This window comes from Homalodisca vitripennis, chromosome 2 (genome assembly GCF_021130785.1).
Source record: "Homalodisca vitripennis isolate AUS2020 chromosome 2, UT_GWSS_2.1, whole genome shotgun sequence".
Classification (NCBI taxonomy): domain Eukaryota; kingdom Metazoa; phylum Arthropoda; class Insecta; order Hemiptera; family Cicadellidae; genus Homalodisca; species Homalodisca vitripennis.
This window is the reverse complement of record NC_060208.1, coordinates 171,571,413-171,587,814: the sequence shown is the minus strand read 5'-3', so window position 1 is coordinate 171,587,814 and position 16,402 is coordinate 171,571,413.

The following is a 16,402-nucleotide window of genomic DNA, read 5'->3' as shown; positions in this document are numbered from 1 at the left end:
ATGGAATGAGAAATAGACTTGCATTTGACTGCAACCTCGGCGAAGCGTTTTGTGCCTCACTTGGTGTGATGTAATCATACATTGCTTGTATTTACAAGCAGTTGTCTTGTATATGCAAGTAGTTGTATAGACAAGACAGTCCAAAGATGGTTTCAATATGTGATTCTCAAGATCAAAATTACCCAAGGATATGCAAACATGGCAACTTGGATAATACAGAAATTATGATTATAATGTTAACTACCTATACTTAAAGTTAAAGTTTATTTCTTTCTTACATATCTAGGGTTCTTGTATAAGGGCCAAACCAAAGCCTTAAGCAAAACTTTGCCTGTAAAACATAGATGAAGCAGGTTTATTATGTTGAAGGTTGACCGAATGTCCTTGGCCTTCATTCATTATCAATCACATCGGATCTCCTATATCTTATCTACAGTTCGTCACTCAGGAATTGCTACAGACTGCTTATTGATCAAAACCACTGCTATAACCATTTCTATAATTCTCTGCATAGACATCTCCCACAACTTTCTAGTCCTCTACAGAAATTCCATCATTCTGTGTGGCAGCGGCTTTCAAGAGACTTGCAGGATATATCCAGGACAGCGTATTGTTATCTTTGAAGAAGGCGTTAGTGAACTTTATAAGGACCTTATAGTCTTCAAAGACACTCTTATAAGTACTCAGACGGTTTTGGAGCCAAACTTCGCAGCGAGTTTCTAGTTACATCGTTGTCACACAGCATTAAAGAATCTCCTGTTGGTGAATCACCTTCTGAACTGTAGCGCAAATCCTCTATTAAGAATATATATAATCTAAGATACAGAGCTCCCATAGCTCTGTAGCCTTTCCTACCAAGAAGCGTCTTTCTGGGGAATTTTTAAAGACAATAACTGTTTTGCATCCCCTTAAAACCCTCCCTGAAGGTGTTCTCTGCTTCCTAAGTTTTTTGGAGGGCAATTTCATTGTAAAATTATTTTCAACATGCTGTAGAGCCCCTGTTTGGTGGAGGCTTCTCCACCGACGAGTCGTCAAACAGCACCAATTTCCAGTTGAAGTTGGGTCAGCACCTACAGACACACTCAGTGCTACTCCCTCAACTCCCTGATTATGTTCCGGTCATTGGCAGATCATCTTCCCTTGTTCATTCTCCATTCATTTACTGGAAGCTAAAAAACATCAGAACTGGTTAATACCCTCACCATCTGCTTTCACAGCTTGAATGGGAGCTTAAGGTTGTAATCCAGATCACATTCTTCAGATTCAGTTTCCATGAACTCGTCTTCATTAGCGCCCCGAACTGCCATTTCTTCTTACATTATTATTGATGAAAATGGACAGGCAAAAACGTCCAATGACTGATTATCACATCTGACTATTGTAGCGATTCCAAATTTAGATGTTGTGGGTTTTTAGGCCCAATCAAGATCTACCAGTTGCGAAGAAATCTTTATGATGAGAAGACCCACCTGACGAGAGATCTACATGACCAGATAGGGCTATTTATGATTGGGGACGCCCAACTCCTAAAGGCTCTCTTTGCGACTCACAACCCCAGCGCCACGCTTAGGGATATATTGCTAAACTCCGTGAGATTTTGGGTGAGCGAAGAACGAACCACTAAGGAAAGTAGTTATGAAATTTCTTTTTAAAATTACACGGTTTGAAGCACTTTGGCATACTACAAACCCTTTAATTATACAAAAAAAGTAGAGTCTATCAGCAAAAATAAGTTGAACATATTGTTTAAACAAGTAACCATGAAAATACGCTTACCTCTGATAATGCCGTGAAAAATGAATAAAGCACTTCTTTTTTGCTTCGTTATATGAGGTGCGTAAATACACTTTGCTTCGCTTAAATACTGTGAATGGCATTTTCAAAATGTTAGAAATAGATGAAATATTGTACTTTTTGTAGTTCTTTTATGGGGCGGTGTTGCGTCGGCAGTCTGATGGTAGTACGTTTAAACGAGTAGGCGCTGGCCACGGTGGATAATAAAAACCTGCATAATTAAATTTGTGTTAATAATTAAACGTTTTGATATAGTGATTTATAAATTACACGTCCAAAATGATAAATTTAAAAGCTCTATAACATGACCAATCCCGCATGATTTAACCCTCAAGAATAAAAGTTGGTAATTTAATAACAAATTGTCTCATAGACTTCTAAAATTACATTATAAAAACAGTACACTTGTACCTACCTTGGATAAGAATTTGGTTTTAATTGTATCACAAATGGCAGAGTTACATTCAAAGTTGCAGTTGGGTTAAAACGCACCAAACCGGTTCCCTTTATGTCCTTATATACTTTAAAAGTGGAAGTTATTGTATGTAAATTATTTGCTACATAAGTATAATATCAGAAATAAACAAGCTACATTCTAATGTAACTATCTATATTGCAGCTCTACTACTGTTTTATACTCAATGCTCTACTAGATAGTTCGTGGTTAACTTTCAAAACTATCACTGAATATTTTTACCAGTCGTAATTAAACATCTTTATGATATAGATCAACTAGCAACAATTTCTTGGAACTAATGTTTAATTTAATTTCAGTGTTATTCGAACTATTTATATTTAAGTAATACCTTTTTAACTTATAAACAACAAACTATAAGTTTTATAAGTAATCATCCCACGAATTAAAAGTGATACAACTCTTCGTGAGAGTAAAGAGGAGCACTGTCTCGCCTGATGTACGTCCAAGCATTTGTTTTGGATTTTCAGTTAAGCAGTCGTATTTTCTTAGTAATTTATGTATACCTGACTCTAGTCAATGATGAAAATTTTAAGTATTAGTAATTTAATTGAGCTAATACTATTAAACCAATATCTAAAATACGTACAGAACGTGTTATTTAAAGAAGCGTGTACGGTTTCAGACGCTGCATTAAACGAAAGATGAAATGAAGCTTAAGTCAACATTCGCATTAAATCAGTCCTTCCCACCATAGCTAAGTTTTATGTAGAAAACTCGGTTGCTCCACCGTACTTTGGGATCGTATCTTAAAAATCGTAGTGCAGTGAACTGTGCACCTGACGAGACAATGAGAACTCCTCTCATCTGGATTACACTGAATGGCTGCTTGGTAAACCAAACTGGCTTCTTTGTAGTCTAGGTGTCTCTAATATCGAACCGATGTAAATAGTTAGTTGTGAACGGCAACTTTTTTTGTTCTATTCAGACGATTATTGACTCCAGATTCCATGAGCCAACTGTTTCCAGTGTGAGAAATCAGTCACTGCATTAAGCAGAAGACGAAATGGATATAGACTCAACATTCACGTTTTGATTATGTTTTTTGTGTGTAACGGCCCTGTTTGTATTCTATATGTGCCATACAGTGAGCTAGATTCATATCGCAGGTTATAAAACTCAGTTGCGTTTAAGATGGGAATAGTTGAGCTGTGATTGTGTCTCTTCCTCACCATTTATTATCAAGCCTTTATCACCTATTTACGGAAACAATGTGAAAAGCATGGAAGGTGTCTTCTATTAAAGTAAAAGACTTGCTATATTCCAGTTTTGAACGCTTTCCTAATATAACTTTGGTTTGAGCATATGTGTTGGTTAATTTATGTTTTTATTTGGTTTACTAAAAAACACATAAAAGCAATTGCTATTTTACAAATTTTGTTCTTTATTTTCCTATGAAAAATACGAAATTTTAATTGCACACCATAGACCTTTCCTTCTTGGGAAATGTACATGACATTTGTTTGAATTTGGAGAATATAAACTATTTAATTATATATAAAGAGATTGTACGTTATATATGTGAATGAGAACATTCAAATATATTCCATTAGTATTTTTTCCAATAAAATCGTTTATTGCAAACATGATAAACTATATCTTGTTCTTAAATTATATTTATGTAAAATAAAATATGGTTATAGTATGTAAGCTATTATGTAGAGGAAATAAAAGTCACAACTTTAATTAGGTATGTTGTGATATATTTCATGATATTTCTGAACATACTTGATATACAGAATTAAAAAATGATTAAGGACCGACAGAGCTTCTTAAAACTGTCTCGTTGTCTGTCCGGCTGTCATCAATGTGTCTTCATAACTCTTGATAGGAAGATCTTAGAAACTAGAAATGTCTCTTATCCAAAAAATAGATCTATTGGTTTTGGTGGTCAAAACGTCGAAAGTAAAGTTAGAAATGAAATTCTAGTACTTTTACGTATGTTTCTTTTTTTGGTGGGGGGGGGGGGGTAATCGTGATATTAAAGATAAAATTAAAGTTGGATAAGCAAATTTGTGTACAAAGGAGTACCATCATATGAAATTGCATCAAAACATCGTAGTGCACTCAATATTGTATCTGATGAGACAATCAGAACACCTCTTCATCTATAATACAATAAATATGCTGGGTAAATCATAAAGATCTCTTTTGTATTCTAGGCGTATCTGATGTCGAAACGAGTTCGTTTTGAAAGTCTTCATAGTCAATATGTTTTTATCTCTTAAGACAAACTTGGACTACATATTCCAGGGGTCAAGTGTTTCAGCTTCCAGACGCCCTATAGATATCACCCTTGGTCTTCATTTTGGCTTTGTTAACGTTCAACCAAATCCTATGGGGGTTACATGCACCATCATCGAACTCTATCTTGTCTGTATACAGATAGACTAATTCAACAGAGTATCGAAGGGCGCGAAAGAATGTAATAAACGTATTGCAGACTTGTTCACCAAATATTACATTTTAAATGTCATATGAATAGCTCAATCTGTTTAAAGTTTTGTATTCTACGATTTTCTTGTTACCATCGATGATTATTCATAAGATCGATGTAAAAATTTCACTAACACCCAGCCAAATCTCGCACGTGAAATGCATCATCATCGAACTCGATCCTTGTACAGAAATGAAGCTTTATGCAAAAGTTCAAGTCTACAGGTGAATTCGTTTTACAGCACCTTCAGTGATAGGCTTCGTTAATTCTTAGACACTTGGGATTAGACATTACAGGTGGATACTTGAAGGGAGTATATCTAAATTTATTAGACAGAAATAGGTAAAACTTGATTCTAATGTTCTAAACTAAAAAACATCGTTATTTATTGTGTTTTATTTATTGTGTTATAAATTTATGACATAATTTGCTAATTAAAAAAGTTAGTGGAAACACATTGGTTAGTAGAGTGAAACGCCGCCTACCGCATCAGAATACGACGATCCAGTCAGAAATGGCAGCGCATAATGTACTTCACAATGTGTACCTAAAACAACCCGCCATTTCTGATTGGATAAACCTTTTTAGATGCGGTTTGCGGCATTTAACTCTACTAAGTGAGCTCTTTCAAATGAGGTATCACTCGACCCATGCTTCAATTTAAGATTTCCATGTTTTCCTCTGTGGGTCGTCCCCCATGGTTGGCATGTCATGGTAATAGGAAGAAAAAATAATTTACATAGTCATATGACACTGTGCAAAGTTTATAGATGTTATCTCCTATGGTTTTTAAAATATTAAGCCGTACCCATACTTTTCAAACACCCTGTATATATATATATATATATATATATATATATATATATATATATATATATAATTTTTATCTTTACCTTTATAAAGTTGTTATATAAATACTGTTAAATTTAATTTGACATAAGATGCACAGGTTGTATATACTTCGAATTACATATGTCACGTTTTGTATAAATATCTGTTTAAATATTATATTACATTTATTTTTCTGCTCTTAACGATTAACATAGAATTAAGATTAAAGTGACGGATGCTATACAACATTTGAATTGATTTTACAGCAAAGAGATTTATTAATATTGTTATTATAAACATTTTGATAGGCGAAAGATGGCGAAAATATTACATTTTAACCTTTAATTACACAAATTAGAATAAAAACTACGATTTTCATTGATTTTGCAGAAGCGTTTTCAAAGCGATACAACTCAAACGGTATTTAATATAGTGCTTGGGTTTTGTATTTTTCTTAACAGTAATAGCGTCAACTACAAATTAGGTACAATTAGGTCGGTAAACTTCAAATCATTTTCATGCAACAATTAACTTCTTCATTATTCAATGTACTATTTGACACGTTATTTTTTATATTTATGATGTATGAAAGTTACAAACATAAATATTACTAATTATTTAGCTAAAAATCTTTGATATAAGCGTAAACTTAAAATAACGCACCTTAAGTGATTCTTGAAAAATATCGGATTTAGTCTTAGAACAAGAAATTCTCACTGTCCAGAAGTTAAATGAAAACACTCGCGTAAATATGTTTGTTTAATATATGAATTATTATTATTATTATATATGTCTTTTAAATCAAGGTAATTTATTACAGCATAATGTTATATGCCTGTAAAATAGTATACAACATTTACTAGCTCATGTCAGTCTTTTTTCTGCACATTTTTTTTTTTTTACTTTAATTTATTTACAATCTGTTTATATACAACAAACAATAAGTAAATTTGATGATAAATCTTTAAGGACATGGTTAATCAAAGTTCATTAACCTCTTCAATGCATGACGATGTCATTTGACAACACTAAATAAATAAATATATATAAAATGTAAGATGTACTCCAAACTGTCTCTATCTCATATAGTTCTCACTCAAGGGTTCATAGGTACTAGCAAACAGCCACCCTACAGCACATTGAAAGCAATAGTTCATTTTCCATCCATTTTTATTCAGTACAGCATTGTTGCTATTAGTGAGAGGTTATTTAGGCAGTTTCATAATTTTTTCCTGATTATTGAGGAATTTTTATCAGTTAAGAAAAATTATGTTCTGTTTTTAGGTATTATATACTTAAACATATTTAATAAATATATTTTTGAAATTGCTAATATAATAAAAATTAGCCACAAATTATTGATGAGTGGCAAATGACGCCACCATGCAATAAGTGAAACACTATGCCGATGCCCATTACTGATTGGTATAGTTTCACTTATTTTATTTTTTCTTCTTCGTAGGTGTAAGAAAACATGGATACTACTGTCTTGGATGATAGTGATATTGCCGAATACTTGGAAATTACATAGTGAGAATATTATTCCATCTGGGGTGAAGAGGATGAGGAGTGTAGTTTCTCAGGTGATGAACTATTTGAAGTTGATGTTGCCCAACAGAATATTTCAGAAGGTATTGAAATACCAGAAGATCTTCCTGACATTTTTGTACAGATTTTCAAAATTTTTAGTCAATACAGGAAAACCCAAGAAGTTATAACGATCACTCGGCCTCATTGCTATATCTGAGTACACCTTCATGGGAGGAGTTGACATGGCGGACAGAATGATAAGCCACAATTACACCTCATGGCATCAAGTCTAAGAGTGGTACCCTTAGAGTATTTGCTCACCTTCTTAAATGTGTCCCCTAGTGAATGCCTGGTTGTGCTACACGAAATCGGTTGATGGAAAAATGGACTTGTCTTTCAAATCATCTGTAGCCCCTTACCTCATTGCGAAGGGTTCATGTGACACGAAGAAGAGAGGAAGGCCCTCATTCAATGTCTCCTAACAACACTCCAACTCTTAAAAAAATGTACACAGTAAGCAATAATTCCGGATAGAATGAGATACGACAAAGTTGACCACTGGCCATCGAAAGTCAAAACAAAAACGCCGAGGGAGCAGCGATGCCGTTTTGAACACTGCAAGAAAAAAAAAACCAGATTCCAGTGTAAAAACATTTGTGGTTACATGTATGTCCACACTTTATGGAAGCTTTCCCATAGTAAATAGGATGTTTTTTATCTTATCTGGATATTTCAATAAATAAATTGATTTTAGTTTTTATATGAAATTTAATTTTTTTTTTAAAATAAAACATTTTTTTATTTTACAAAATGTGAGAGAATATTTAATGTTAAGAGATTTAATACGTTTTTATACATTTATAATTTAAACATAGTACTTATTTAATGCACATCATACCAGAAAATAAAACAAATTATAAAAAAGGTAACATTCATTTTTTGTTTCCTTATTGCATGGTGGTGTCATATGACGTCAGGTCCGCCATTTTTTAACTAAGACGCAAAAAAATTTGAACAAATTATTTTTGTTATTAAACAAGCCTATTTAACAAGAAAAAAACAAGTAAACACATTTTTATTTTTATTATTTAATAATTCATGCTGAAGAGGTTAACCTTAATTAACATAAACATTTAGAGATTGTTCATCTTTAAAATCGATCAGCTAAGTTTAAGAAATCATGTCTTTTTAGCCGCAATTGATGGTCACTGTTGTCTAGCAGATTAATAGCCAAGTAGTTAGGATGAGAGTTTAATTTGTTTTGATACTTGATGCAGAACTTTGGAATTTCGTTCAGTAAACAAAAGGGATATTCGTGTCTCTGTGAATGACTTCATTACGAACATTACCATGGGGCCTGTAATATCTTTCGGAGAACTTTAGATTGGAAACGCTGTATAATTTCAATATTTGATGTAGAAGCAACTCCCCACAGTTGAATTCCGTACGTCCAGATGGGCTTTCTAGAACAGTCTTGTACAACAACAGTTTGCTTTCTATTGATAAATGGGATTTGTTCCAATTTAGCCAATTTAGTTTTGAAAATTTTGAATTTAATTGGAGCCTTTTGTTCCATATGTGTGGTTTCCAAGTCAGCTTCCTATCGAGATGTACACCAGATACTTAGCTTCATTTCTTTGAGGAAATTTGAATGTTTTTTAAAACACATGGTGGACAGGTGTCATGTTTCAACTTAAATGTGACGTGAACAGATTTAGTTTCATTCACTTTAATTCTCCAAGTTTTAAGCCAAAACTGTGATAGAATTTAAGTTAGTTTGTAGAATTTGTGATGCTACAACATGGTTGGAGTGGGACTGCCAGTACGGCAGTGTCATCGGCGAAAGTTGCTGTCAAAGAATTTTGATTAGTTGGAATGTCTGCAGTGAAAATTAAGTACAGCACTGGTCCTAGTACACTTCCCTGAGGGTACACCAGAGTTTTATTTCATTCAGATCTGAAAGACAATCATCAAACTTGATTTGAAAATACCTTCGTTATAAATAAGATTTTATAATGTTGTAAACAGTGTGAGGTAGATGACTTTTTATTTTAAATAGAAGCCCTTCATGCCTCACTTTGTCAAAGGCTTGACTCACATCGAGAAATGCTGCAGAACAAAATTTTCTTGATTCCAAAATCTTGCCTTATTATATTAGCTACTCTATGGACTTGTTCGATAGTGGAGTGGTGCACTCTGAAAACCAAACTGAAGATTGGGAATTAAATTGCATTCAGTTATAAAATCCTGAAGTCGTTTTAAAAATAACTTTTCGAATAATTTAGAAAGGTATAGGTAGTAGACTGATTGGCCTGTAGGACATTACTTCGTTTTGAGGTTTTCCTGGCTTAGGAACAACAATAACTTGAGCCACCTTCTTCCATTGTGATGGGAAGTATTCAAGCCTCAAAAGAGCATTAAATACGAAGGTAAGAATAGAGTATGGCTTTTCCTAGGAAGCTTCTTGTAGTATCTTACCTGTTATTAAACTCATAACCAGGGGCCTTTTTGGGATTAAGATTTTTTAATCTCATCATATATTTCAGATGGTTTAAAGGAGCCAATAGGTAGTGAGAGTTGGTTAGGTGAATCAAGAAACTCCTTTACAAACATGTCTATTATCAAAGTTGTTATCTACAGGGTTTATGGTTTGAAAACATTACTAAAATATGCAGCAAACAAATCAGTTTTCTCTCTGTTACTTTTCGCCCAAGAACCATGCTGGTTTAGATATTGGAGGAATGTGCACTTGCGGTTTTCTTTGTGCTTTTTGTTACTTTCATAAAACTATTAAAATTCACTTGCTCCTATGAACTATATAAGTTTATCTCTTGTTTGCTGTCTTCCTCTCTTCTTCTGTCGTCTGTGCCAGCTTCATCTTTTTGCTGTACTTCGTATTTTTGACGTGACAACGTCTTAAATTAGGTTGCGGCTCGGAGTCACTCATGAAAAAGTGTAACGCCCGGTAACGTTACGATGCCCGTCCAGTGGGTCCGCCGCACGGGATCCGCACGGGATAAAGCAGATAACTGTGGGTCCGCCGCACGGGATAAAGCAGATAACTATGTTTATTCGTGAAAATGTGGAGTGCTTAGATTCGTCATTTACAACAACTACAACAATAAAGGTAAATAATTGTACACTGATATTTCATTATCGTAAACTATGATTGATTGATTAATTGTTAGATTGACACAAAAGTTGAGAAACTGAGTTTATAGGTTATGTCATACTATTGACAAATGTTGATAGTGTTAAGTAAATTATTAGTTTAAATCACTCTGCAATCAATCGTAATTCAGTCGATTGAGAAGAAACAGCGCGTATTGCTAGTCAAACATTTAAAATAACAAATTATAACCTCTAACCTGCCATAACAGTGCGACCAAACAAACGAACTAAACCGACCAATCACCACGCGCGGAGTTTGTGTTTAGCAAGAATTTCAAATTCCAATTTTAGTAAATGTTTTATTCAACTTTACCATTTACAATAACAAATTTTAATTAATTTCAAATTATGTACAATGTTTTAGTACACAAAATATATTTCTATAGTTAAAATTTGTGCAATTCTTATTTTCATTCAATTCCTTGTTCCTATTGTGCAATTTAATAATATTCATATCAATAAATATTCTACCGAGAAAAAGACGTTGTCACGTAAAATCTTCGCCCGTAAAACCGACTTTACAGGCAACCATCCATTTTTTTTCTCTTTTGCGGATATTATGGTAATATAAGAATATTGTGAGTTATCTTTAAGAAAAACAGTCGAAATTAAATATAAAACTTCTCTACATTTCGTATAATTCGGGTTTTTCAAGAGAGAAAAAGGGTAAATATCAATATACAAACTGAAATGTATATGAAATAGGGTCATTATTGATGTTAATGTTAAAATACAGGCAAACGTAACTTTTGTAATACAACGGGGAGTAATTATGACTGATTTTAGCCCTATGCAGCGTTTTATAATAGTTTTCTGGCATATTAATTATGCAAATAAAAATACTTGTACTACATTTGCATTGTGTATTAGTACTTGTAGAACAATAATTAATTATATATTAAAATAATTGTGAGATATAGTTTTTGACCATTTTAATAGCATATCCCATTGCTTCTAATAATTTCATGCAATATTAAAAATGAAAATGCAAAATAATAACATGAATGTAAAATTTTGTTCCATTCGTTAATGTTGGTTCTGTTTAGTCTGTTCAAATGTTGTAATAAATACTTGAGTAAAACAATACAATTAAAAATATGTTAATTGTTTTACACTCCGTAAATGGAAATATAAAATCTATTCCTCTGGTTGTAGTATATTACTACCATATAACTATTTATAAGTACTCCTATTTACATTGTGAGTTGTCAAATACTGGGTGTCCCAGAAAGGAATGCACTTTTATTTTGGGGAAAGCCGAATGTCCAAGAGAGATAAGATAAAGAGCTTATCAGGGCTTTGTAGCCATGCTCGCGGAAAATCATTTGCCATGGATCGCTTTACCGGTGAGCAGCGTGCTTTCTGTGTACGCGAGTATTACTATACGCTTTCTTATGTGACAGTTCGACGACACTTCCGCGCTCAATACAGACTTCATGATCTCAACCAAACGCCATCAGTGAACATAATTAAATGCTGGGTGCGCAAATTTGAAGCTACAGGATCAACTATGAACCCTCGTCCCATCGGTCGCCATAGAGAAGTGCGTTCTGAACAAAATATCGAGCGTGTCCGAGATGCTGTGGAGGATAATCCACATCGATCAGTAAGAAAACACGCTGCTGCTTTGAATATACCCCGAACCAGTATTCAACGCATTTTGAAACAAGATTTGAAGTTACACCCGTACAAAATCCAGTTAGTACAGGCATTGAAAGAGACTGACTACTCGCTTCGGCTTAACTACGCAAACGAGATGCTTCGTAGTTTTAGAAATTTCAATAACCTAATCTTCAGTGATGAAGCACATTTCCATGTTGATGGATATGTGAATAAGCAAAACTGCCGTTATTGGTCTGCAGAAAATCCAAGGGTGAAACACCAACGCTGTTTACATTCCCCGAAGGTTACTGTCTGGGCGGGAATGACTCAAACAGGCATCATTGGGCCGTATTTCTTTGATGAAGCACATTTCCATGTTGATGGATATGTGAATAAGCAAAACTGCCGTTATTGGTCTGCAGAAAATCCAAGGGTGAAACACCATCGCTGTTTACATTCCCCGAAGGTTACTGTCTGGGCGGGAATGACACAAACAGGCATCATTGGGCCGTATTTCTTTGAGGATAACCAAGGGAACACTGTGACAGTAAATTCCCAGCGATACATAACAATGATTAATGATCATTTACAGCCGTTCTTGCAGACGTTACCTCGGGCTAACAGGCAAAGATTGTGGTTTCAACAGGACGGAGCTACGTGTCATATAGCAGGAAACTCCATGACTGCAATAAGGCAGCTGTTTCGTAGGAAAGTCATTTCCAGATTTGGTGACATCAACTTTCCTCCGAGAAGCCCAGACCTAACTCCACTGGACTTTTTTTTGTGGGGGTATCTAAAAAGTCGGGTGTACAACAACGCTCCTGCTACCCTCGATCATCTGAAGCAAAATATTCGTGAGGAAATTGAAGACATCCCACCAGAACTCTGCCGTCGAGTTTTCGCAGATGTAAGGTTTCGTTTGGCGGAGTGCCGGCGCCGGAGGGGTCTACATCTGGATGATGTAATCTTTCACAAGTAATTTCCCTGAAGTGTAAAAACAGGTAATCCTGGGATAATTGCTGTAAATAAAGCCATTTTTCTGTTTTTTTTTTTTCTTTTTAAAAGTGCATTCCTTTCTGGGACACCCAGTATTTTAGCACATAGTCGTAAATGTACACATCGTGGACAATATCTACTGGGTGTACACACAAGAAGTACAAAACTTTGTATATTAATTTCACAAAAACTATGTGTCCTAAAGCGTTCACATCAAACACCTCAAGTTTTTTTTACACTGTTTGTTTAGTGATTTAGTTAAAAACGGTCAATACTCTTACAGAAATGTCCTTTTGTGTAATGGAGTTTGAAAGAACTCGTTCTGCTACCACTGTTCAACATCGCTTTCGGATACATTATCGTAGAAACCCTCCAAATAGGAAATCAGTCTACGATTGGCATCGGAAGTTCAAGGCCATGGGTTGCTTAAGGAAAGGAAAGAGCTCCGGAAGAACAGCGACATCTGATACGCAGGTTGATTTAATCCGTGCTACTGTTGTACACACTCGGAGGATATCAACGCGGAAGGTGGGTATGGAGCTCCAAATGCAGCATTCCACAATTTTGAAGATTACGAGAAAAAAGTCTGAATGATAGCGAATAGGTGAAACGGTTTGAATTTTGTGGTGATCTGCATGAACTGCAGGAAGAAGATAGTTTCTACGAAGGACTCATTTTTGGTGACAATCAACGTTCCACATTAGTTGTAAAGTAAACATACATCATGTAAGAATTTGGGGGACCGAAAATCCTAGAGCGTCTATTGAACATGAGAGAGATTCACCTACGCTGAACGTGCTTTGTGCTATATCAAAGACGAAGGTGTATGATCCATCTTATTTTCAAGAGCGAACTGTCAGAGGAATTGTTTACATAAACATGCTTAGATACCTCAACTCGAGGAAGACAGTGATGACTTTTCTGGGTGCAAGATGGTGCACCACCACACTGGCTGCACGATGTAAGAGACTACTTTGACGAGAGTCTAACGCAGCGCTGGATTGGCCGTGCTGCTGACGACAATTTGCATATCTTACATTGGCCTCCACGAAGCTCCAATCTTAATTCCGTGTGTTTGTTTTTGTGGGGTTATGTGAAAGATAGAGTTTTGTTACGACCTTACCGTTAAATATCTTGGAGCTCAGACATCTGTTGCAGTACAGTGTTGATGAGACCGCTTCAAGAAATTTGGTCAGAATTTGATTTTAGATTCTATGTTTGCAAAGCAAGCCGAGGTTCATATATTGAGCACTATTAGTAAATAGGAAAACAATTTAGGGTTTTATCTTTATAATGGTGCATGTTACTCTTTCTACGTCAGTAAAACTAATTTTTAAACAAAGTTGTTTACTTGTTTTGTGTCCACCGCGTATATAGAACCTAATTTTAAATAGTAGATAGGGGAAGTGTGGCCTCCTTTTCGCTGCCATCGCTTCCTTTCGGGAGGCAGAAATCAAAAACCGATCATCATAATAACATGCAATATTCACAGTTAGTTAGATAACGGCTGTTCTTTCTAATGTGATTTATTTTGGTTCCCGGTAAGAAAAATTGTTCTAAAAATAATGGCCACCGGATAATACCAAAGTACCGAGTAGAGTAAGCATGTACTATTTCATTTGTATAACAATTTTACTCCATGTTGAAATCTAATGAATCGACTTTAGTGGGCGAGAATTCAAAACATTATAATTGAGTTGAATAAACATGTACGGTTTTTAATTTTCAATTGCATATCTACTTTAATATGACTTTTAGTATTTATTTGTTTATATTAGTATTATGATTTAATTATCTTTAATGTATAATTATGTTTTTATACCAAAAACAAAATATTTCGTTTGAATATTAAACAAAAATTAAATACTCTGTGATAAAAACTAAATAGTTCTTGGGTATATATTTTATCTTATAAACTGAGACACAACCATAATTATGTGATCAAAAATAGAGTGTTTGAAATAATTGAGTAATGGAGTAAAATTCAAAATAGGTTCATTATATTTCTAATGATTTATTTGTTCGTTATACAATTATCTATCTCCAAAATGCTTAATTTGTTCTTCTCTTAAGCAACTTTGAAACATTTGTAAAGAAAATTCATGTTTATGTAAATATTGCATGTTCATTCTTATTGAGATATCCTCTATATATTTTGTATAATTTTATGTGAACTGTAAAATATGTTGAAACCCCACCTGACATTTCAATGCATTAGATATTTTATCTATTACTCTAGAATGTTCTATAAATATATTAAGACTTTTCCGTGATAATTCATCAAAGCATCATGTTGAAAATGTCAAAGTTTACATTTTATTTATACTTATATCAACTACTGAAATATTTCAAAGAATATTTTTAGTATGCGAAAATTCAAATACGATTTCAAAAATTATAATCATAAAATATAGTACGTCACGATGTACCAAAGTTTATTACGTGATGATACTGAAATTTACATTATTCTGTAGAGGGGTTCACTGAAATGTTTGTGGCTGAAAGCCTCGTTTCTAGTTTTCCGTGGCGGGACGTAATGTAATCGGCCATGTTGGATTTTATTAGACCTGAAGCCGGTTTTACGTAGTTTTATTCCTAATGTTACTGTGTTTGGGTCCATATCTTGACGATAAAACCTTATTAGTTTAGTTCTTCAGTATTTCGCTAACCAAGTTGCAGCATAATTCTTGGACCGAATGCATTAGGTAAGCAGAAGTAACACCTTTTGTTCATGTATGTCCTGATGAAGTTGCGCAAGTAATGGCGTGTTCACTAAATGATGGGCACTGCCTTTTTCAGTACCGATGTAAGTGGCTTTCGAAACTGTTCGTTAATGGTTTGATTTACACGTATAAATATTTAGAATTGTTCAAAAACATGATTGGTTAAATTATTGAACACACCTACTTTATACTAGCCAAGATGCTTCCAAAATAGAGTATACCCTATTCTCTACTATACAGAAATTGAAAATGTAAAATTTTATTATACAGCAATGACCAAGTTACAGGGTTTGTATAAAAATCAATGGATTCATACTGTGTGTTTAGAGTGAAATTTAACCCTCATTTCAAACAATTTAAATCTGGCTGGCACATATCAGACTACTCTAATCCTAGCCAAGGATTATTTTGTCCAAGGCCAAGGCCCCTGAGATTGGCTTGTGGTTTTTTGAGGACTTCAAAGTAGGTGTTGTTTTAGGACTTAAATCTATATGAATTTGATACCACTTAAAATACTAGGGGATGTTTTATTTTAACAGTAGTTCATCTAAGCAAGGATTCTTAATAGTAAAGGCAAGTTATATTTATTTATTACTCTAGATAGGCCTACATATATGGCTGTAATTTTAGAAAAGATGTTGCAAATAGGTGTACCTACTGTAAGACTTTTTTAACCCAGGCAAGAAATGTGTTCAGTCTTAGGCCTATCAGTAGAATAGCGTATTCAGTATTTAAGATTTTTCATTTTCTGGCTAGCCTACTGCAGATTTTACAACCTTGATGTATAATTGTGATTCTTTTTGTAGGACATCTAGTTAAGCTTATAGCACTCTACATGTAACT